The sequence below is a fragment of the Coturnix japonica genome, chromosome 2 (assembly GCF_001577835.2).
Source record: "Coturnix japonica isolate 7356 chromosome 2, Coturnix japonica 2.1, whole genome shotgun sequence".
In the NCBI taxonomy this organism is placed as follows: Eukaryota; Metazoa; Chordata; class Aves; order Galliformes; family Phasianidae; genus Coturnix; species Coturnix japonica.
Genome location: NC_029517.1, coordinates 19,771,080 through 19,779,067, shown reverse-complemented (window position 1 = coordinate 19,779,067; position 7,988 = coordinate 19,771,080). Strand labels below are relative to the sequence as shown.

At 42.7% G+C, this 7,988-nt stretch overlaps 1 long non-coding RNA gene across 1 annotated transcript; it reads left to right on the top strand.

Moving 5' to 3' along the window:
• The first annotated feature begins 3,907 nt into the window (after positions 1 to 3,907).
• On the top strand, positions 3,908 to 7,894 carry LOC116653024. The gene is made up of 2 exons (XR_004306394.1): positions 3,908 to 5,852; positions 6,354 to 7,894. It is a non-coding gene; the product is annotated as an uncharacterized LOC116653024 (long non-coding RNA).
• Positions 7,895 to 7,988: the final 94 nt, after the last annotated feature.

Genomic DNA, 7,988 nt, shown 5'->3' with positions numbered 1-7,988 from the left:
AGTGCAAAATCATTGAGGAAAACATGACTGCATGACCCACTGAAGTTGAAATGGAAAGTGTTAGAATTCTCATTCATGGGTTCCTTCTGCTGAACTCATATATTGGTTCTTAAACTAATTCCTATTGCTAAACAAACCAACCTATGTGACCATCAGGTGCCATCTCAAGAATTTGCCTGTGTTGTTTCATGGCCTAGGGTGAGATTTGGAAAGGATTTGCAAAGTATAAGCAAAACAAAATCAAATCAAAACTTCTGGGAAGTACAGATTTACCAGTGAGATGTGGTTTCATTAAAAAATACTTCAATAAAACATCTGGTATTTTATCACCTGGGAAGGCAAATACTGGGTCAGGAGAGAAACTGTGAAGCAAAACAGCCATAGATAACATTGAAAAGGAAACTCAGTCATCAAGGGCTGTTTTTTGGATATTTGATAATTTTTCCGGTAGTCCTGGTAAGATTAATAAGCTCATAGTATTGAAATGTGATGGTAATTTATGCTTGGGAATCACCATAACAGAGAACATCTCAGGACATATATTTTCATTTGAAAAGGAGGTATCAGCGTCACTGCTTAAAGGCCTTAAGGCCCTTAGCTGAAAGCTCATCTGGGGTATCGTGGAAGTCAGTAGTTGTTCTATAGTTGAGCTAAGGTGGAAATGAAGCAGAGAAAGAATGAGATGAGGTGGGTCACCCTGAGACACTGGGAGCATTTTGTACAAACAGATTTGGCTCAGCTTGTTTATTTCAGTAAAACAAAAAACAGAGGAGATAGGAGTGTTCTCTATAAATATACTGGGAAAATAAAAGCAAAGGATGAAAACCATTTAATTTGCAAGGCAGTGTTGATACAAAAATAAACAGATATGAGCTATCCATTAATAAATTTAGTCAGAAAATTAAGAATGTTTCCAATCATTACAGCAATCCGATTCTGAAACAGTGTTTCCTTGGAATTAGTGGGAACAAAAATATACCCATTTTTGATGTGGTACTTGATAAATGAAAGGCAATTGTACAGCACAGCGTTCTGTAGTGGCAGGGAGCTAGGCTCTGTGATTCAGGAGTGCCTTTTTGTTGCATGTTACTATGCAAATAAATAGTAAGAAGAGCAGAACATTTTGTCCAGATTTAAGGTTGTTAAAATGGGAAGGACTTGTCTGTCTGAACAGTAGGCAAGGCTCAGGTGTCCTTGCATATGTAAAAGCTAGATTGTGCTACAGTATAGAGTATGATGTCAGCATTATATAGAAAAAGAATGGAGAAAAAAAAAGAAAGAAAAAAAAGATTAGCAGTAGAATGGTATTGGAGAACGTCATGGAGGAGCTGCAGATGGCAAGAAGGTTATCGGCAAAGATCTTTTAGGGTAAAATCCTAATTTCCATGCTCTCCTTGGATACCAGTGTAGGCACATCTAATTACTCTGGTTTCTCATGCTATGCTCTTCTTTTGAGATAAATACTCTTTGATTTTAGCACTACTGCATCATTATAATAGAGCTAAATTCATTCATCGTGAATCACTGGTGACATTACTGAACATCAGTAAACAAGAGAAGAGTGAATGATGTCATCTATCTGGGCTCCATCAAGGTCTTTGGCACAGTCCTCCACAACATCCGTCTCTCCAGATTGGAAATATATGGATTTAGTGGGTGGACTCTTCAAAGAGGAACTGGTTGTGAGGTCGTACCCGGAGAGTGGAGCTCAGTAGCTCAGTGTCCGAATGGTGCCTTCCAAATCAAATGATTCATGATTGAATTGTGTCACTGATGTAGTCATTGATTGTGACTACTGAGAGTGATGGGGTCTGTAGCTTGTCAACCTGACAGACCTTATCTTCTGTGTGCAGAGTTTCCCTCATACACAGCAGGAGGTCAAACCCAATAATGAGTTAATGTGTAGAGTAGACCAGACGTGACAGCAGGGCTGCTAACTAGCATTAATTCAGTCACAGAATCACAGAATTGTAGGGGTTGGAAGGGACCTCTAGAGATCATCGAGTCCAACCCCCCTGCCAAAGCAGGCTCCCTACACCACATCACACAGGTAGGCGTCCAGGCGGGTCTTGAATATCTCCAGAGAAGGAGACTCCACCACCTCCCTGGGCAGCCTGTTCCAGTGCTCTGTCACCCTCACAGTCACATGTAATCAATCAACAGCATGACCAGAAAGGAAAGAAACAAAGAAAAACTGATCTACATATTTTGCAAATAGAAGGTATTAAATCCATTGACTTCGACTCTAGGTTTATTTGACACTGAGCAGGCTCACACCAACAAATTTCTACCATCAAGAAGTCAAATAACATTTCCTTTGAAATGTGCCATTGTGCATTTTCTGGAACCTTTTATACTGCTAAGTACATGAGCATGCACACAAGACACTTGAGATGCTGCTAATCAGTGATGCGGAGGGTGACTCAATTCTTGATATTCATTCAGTCCTGTTTGTGTAAGAGTGTGCAGATGTGTAGGCACAGAGATGTCTGTAATTCAGCCATACAAAAGGTTGTTAGTGTTTCCAAACTGATTTAATACGTAGTAAATACATGGTGAGTTCCATGCTCAATAAAGCTTCAGTTCCTGCTATTTCTGTTCTTGCTGGGTACTTCAAATCCTATATATGACAGCCTGAAATTCACAAAGGTACTGCTACATCAAGTCACAGCTGTCCATTTCCTTTCTGGCATGCTATAAATCGCTAGGCAGTGCGCTGTGTCGCCAACATGAACAACAAGAAACCATAAGAATCCATGAGAATTTTAAAGCTCTCGGATGCTGTTTTTACTATTTGTACTTTACATGCAGTTTTTCACAGTCTAAAGAAGAAGGAACAGGCATGGAAATATTTGGAAGTGAACTGAAATCATTGGAGTGACACAGCTGTATTTTAAAGTAGAGTCGAAGTAATTAAACAATGCAGGTCGATTCTCTTCCCTTACCTTTACAAACATGCAGATAATGCCTCCTTACAATGCCACAAATGAAGTAACAATATCGGCAAAGCCAAAGCTCAGGTGCTCCCCAGAATTGTGGTATTATTTCCACCGTTGTGCTTCTTCTTCTTCTTCTTCTTCTTCTTATTATTATTATTATTATTATTATTATTATTATTATTATTATTATTATCATCATCTTATTCTATTTTTTAATAAAAGAAGAGATTTTACCACCAACTGAAAAAAAAAAAAAAAAAAAAAAAAAAAAGCCATTTTCCTAAGCATACGTCTTTGATTTTAAGGCCTTTCACCTAAAATCTGAGAGCTTCTGTAGCTTTGGGATGCATTAGACTCTATAAAGATGGTCACAAATTTATGTTCCTGGATGTTGTTCTGAAACAGAAATATTAATAACAGTGCTTACCTAGTAAATTCAAAGTCTTTCTTCATTGTGTTTCTGATGTTCCATCCTGCGTAGCTCCTGGGACATCCTTCACCATTATTAACTACCAATAATTTGATCCCTGATGGATAATCCTTTTGTGTCTGCCTGCCAAATGTAATTGATGACATGAGGAAAATGAAATGTGTAATTCAGCCTTCAGAACCACTCTTGGCCAAAGGGGTGAATTTTTAGATTTCACCAAAGGAATTTCATAGACTCGTAGAATCACAGGATCATAAAATGATCTGGGTTGAAAAGGACCACAATGATCACCCAGATTCAACCCCCTGCTATGTGCAGGGTCCCCAACCACCAGACCAGGCTGCCCAGAGCCACATCCAGCCTGGCCTTGAATGCCTCCAGGGATGGGGCATCCACAGCCTCCTTGGGCAACCTGTTCCAGTGCGTCACCACCCTCTGTGTGAAAAACTTCCTCCTAAGATCTAACCTAAATGCCCTTCTCAGTTTAAAACCATTCCCCCTATAACTGTCCACCCTTGTAAACAGATGTTCCCCCTCCTGTTTATATGCTCCCTTCAAACATTAGAAGACCACAGTGAGGTCTCCCCTAAGCCTTCTCTTTTCCAAGCTATATTTGCCATAAATAGATTATGGAGAGAACACTGTTGATGCAAAGGGACTTGAAATAGTGGGCTGATTTTTTTTGTTTGTTTGAAAGAATTTGTCCTAAGGAAAACAAAATAACCTCCCTTAACATTTTGATTGCTGCAGTTGTGTTCTGGAATATGATGGCAAATGTATTAACTAGGTTAGGAGATGTAGTGATAAAAATAAATCCATATGATGAAGAAAAGGGGTTGTGGACTGCGATCAGTGGCAGTTGGAGCAGAAGGAACAATTGTGTTTGTGCCAGTGCTCACACACCTACACACACACCTCACACACTACACATCCCACATGGAGTGGGAACCAAGCGGCAGAAAGGAAATGCTGCAGTGGTAAAGCACCTATTTGCTTCTTCACAAGCCCTGCTTCCTGCACATCGCTGGTTATTGGGAGCGCTGCCATTTCAGAGCAGATTTGTATCTGCCTTTAAGTCCTGTATACATTGTTTTCATGGCAGACTTCAGAACACTTTCAGTTACAAGAACAGGCTGTTCCTGCCACGTTCTGTTCCACCAAAGCATGTTACGAAAGTGAGATAGACCCAATTTTACTGCATATTAGTCCATGTTCCCATCAGCCATGGCTTCCCATAGCGAAAGGACCTTCTGGAACTGAACCCAATACCAGTTTTACATGTCTGAGTGCTTAAGCCACCAGTATTCCAGTAGACTTCACATACTGAGAGCACCTGCAAGCCCTTAGTGGGAGGGGGAAGACCTTCCTTCTATGTTTCACAGCATGAAAAGGGCTGGAAATCCTGTATGCAGTTCTCAGGCTCTGAACTGTTCCTCTTGTCTACGTTTCTGAGCTGCTCTGAGGCACCAGTGTTGGTGGACTTCAGTGCTGCAGCAGCATCCTCAGCAGGCACAGGAGCCCAGAGCAGTGCTGAGCCATGATCAGTGGCATTGCTGTTTCTTAGAGCTGATTTTGTGGCTTTTCCCCAGCAGAAGGAATTGAGGTCATTTTGCCCCAGAGGTTGGTGCTGTACTAAGAGAGCACTGAGATCACAATGCCTCAAAGGGCTTCTAAGGCCCTTGGTTCCCTGATGCTCCTGTCAACTAAAGCAGTGTTCCTAACCTCGTTTTGCCAGCAGGATGTACAAGTTATTTTAAATAGTGTAACCGATCTGGCTGGGTTACACCCAATGTAGAGACACATGGAAAGCTGAAGCTTCTCTTCAGCGCCTGCCCAGAGGTCCTGGCTGGGGACTGAGGGAACGAGCTGCAGCGTGCAGGGCTGGTGTGTGTGTGTGTGTGCAGGGTCTGGAGGGGCTGAGTGCGATCAAACGGCTTTGAAAACTCCTGTGGCAGCCAAGTTCCGGGCGATCTAAAAAGTAACGATGGTGTAACATCAGCCTCTGCGAAACGTCAACCGGAATACCGGGTGCACATTGTACCTTGAGCTACTTCATTGCTTTGAATTGCTGTTTTGATGTGCGTCTGTCCTGGCGGGCAGGCGGGACTGCAGGTGGGAACGGTGTGTTTGTAAATGAGGAGGGCGTTCATATTGCCGAACTGGGGAAGATCTGCTCCCTGTTGCGCCGTGTCCTCCCGCAGCCCTGCCCTGCCCTGCCCACACGCGTGGCCCCTCCGAGGTGACACCGCCGAGCGCAGGGGGCGGCTGCGGGGAGAGCAGTGTCGGTCGCAGCCCCGCTGCCTCCCGCTGTGCCCTGCCCGCTGCTCCACTGCCGCCAGAGCTCTGCCTGCTCCACGCTCAGCCCCGCCGCCCAGCTTCAGCCCGGTGTCCGCTGCCCGGTCGGGGATTGCTTTGCTTTCTCTCCAGGTGGCTGAGTGCTGTTGTTTCGGGGCTGGTGTTCTTCGTCTCAGCACAGGAACGCTGTGAGTATGACTCCCACTACAGCTTTTTAGTTACCGCCCGTGTGAAACTCTTCTGTTTTGTACTGAGCGATAGGATAGTCGTGCTGCCTGCTGGAGTGTAGTGAGCAAGTGAGATTTTAGAAAGGAGTTATGTGGGTGGGCACCTGACTGGGACCTCTTTTGTGGTTAGAAACAGAACACCACTCTGTACTATGCAGAACCAAAAAGCATAAATAATCCCTTGGGGTATAGAATCACAGAATCATTAATGTTGGAAAAGATCACTAATATCTCTTAGTCCAACCATCAGCCCATCCACACCGTGCTCACATCCTTCAGTGCCACATCTATATGGTGGCTCCAGCACCCCCCTGGGCAGCCCGTTCCAGTGCCTCACCTTTCTTTTAGAGAATAAACGTTTCTCAATATCCAGCCTGAACCTCCCCTGTTGCAACTTCAAAGTTATGTGAGAATGAAATACGCGATGGCAGAATCACCGTGACTTTGTACGCTTTCTTTCAGGTATCATCTTGGAGTATGGAAATCGTATGGAAGAGAAGGTGGTATCTTCAGTTGGGCTGCGTACTGATAATGAACCTGGTTTATGCCAATCTAGACTATCTGAAAGAAGCTCCTGCAAGCCTGGGTCAGATTGACCACCAGTGCTGGGAGGTGTCGTCCCATGGGCTGGTGGAAATGAAGAAACTCAAGGTAGCAGATCCGGTCATTGCTCTCTGGGACTTCATGTTATTCCTAAAGGAATCCCCCAAGCCCAAACACAATGAACTTTTCAATGATCTGGCCCAGAACTTTTGGGATATGTATGTAGACTGTGTGCTCTCAAGATCCCATGGAATGGGCAGAAGACAATTAGTATCTCCCAGATACTCTTCTACATACTCACATAGAACTTTAGAAGGTAACTATAGGATATGATGTTGGTCTGTTATCTCCTGCTATTAAACCAGACCACTGTCTCATCCTCATCCTTGGTTGTTCCAACAGTACAATATATTAATTTCCAGTTTTCTGTCTCTGCATGTCAAATGTATTTGCATCCTTCAGCAGTAGCTACTTTCACAATATACAAGTCAAAAGTTGTTAGAGCACTAAATTTCTGTATGAGGTATAAATAATGACAGGTATATATGTGGGACGGTGTGTAAGTAGATGCTGCATGCTCTGTTTATCACCGTGTGCACATGAATGATGTTACAATACTAACAGTTTTCTAGTCAGTCTCAACTTCAGAGAATCATCCCTCTGTGAGAAGGGAAGCACACAGCTCCAGCAGTTTAAACCTTGCACTTCTCATTGATATGAAATGTGAGCTCATGGTCACTGAATCACCGAAGCGATAGATTCCAGTCATCCTGGTTGGGATGAACCTGAATTGAGATCATACAGGATTATTATCCAGCCCTAGATCTATTATCTTCCTTCTTCCTCTGCAACAGACATATATGTTTTCTTCCCCGATTAACCAGTCAAACACTTTAGGTTTCCAAACTGAAATGGAGATCATTTAATCCCAGCACTCCAAGCCACAATGCTTGGAAAATAACTGCCTTTCTCTCATAATCTTACAGGGTCTTCTTTGAACAACCCATTTTAGGTCAAAAGGGGAGGACACAAAGAGATACCTCAACAAAGTAATGTCAAAATGAAGGAGGACAGAAAGCACAGCATTTCCTGTAGATGCTTAGACAAATCAATTGATGTGGTTCAACTTTCTTTTTCTATATTAAGTTTGATGGAAACCCAATATATTTTTATACATTAAGCAACAGAGAAAATGTCCACATGTGTATTTTATAAACTGTGTTGTAAGTACAATCAACTTTAGTGGTAAGAATTGCAAAGAAGCGTGATGCCAAGTTGAAGGGAAGGTTTATATTCATTGTAATGTCTTGTGCAGCCTAAGCTTTGTATTTTACCATTGCTTAGACTAGGCTATGGATTAATTAAAATATTTTTCTATGCAGCAGGGTCTGTATAATAGTCATTTCCTTGCCTATTAATGCAGTATTTGCAGAAACACCATTACACTGCTTTAAGAAAGATACTTTGCATGAGACTGTTCTTTAATTACACATTCATGCAGGTAAGGAAGGGAATGCAATCCATCACTGTCACAGCAGGAAACACTCATGAGTG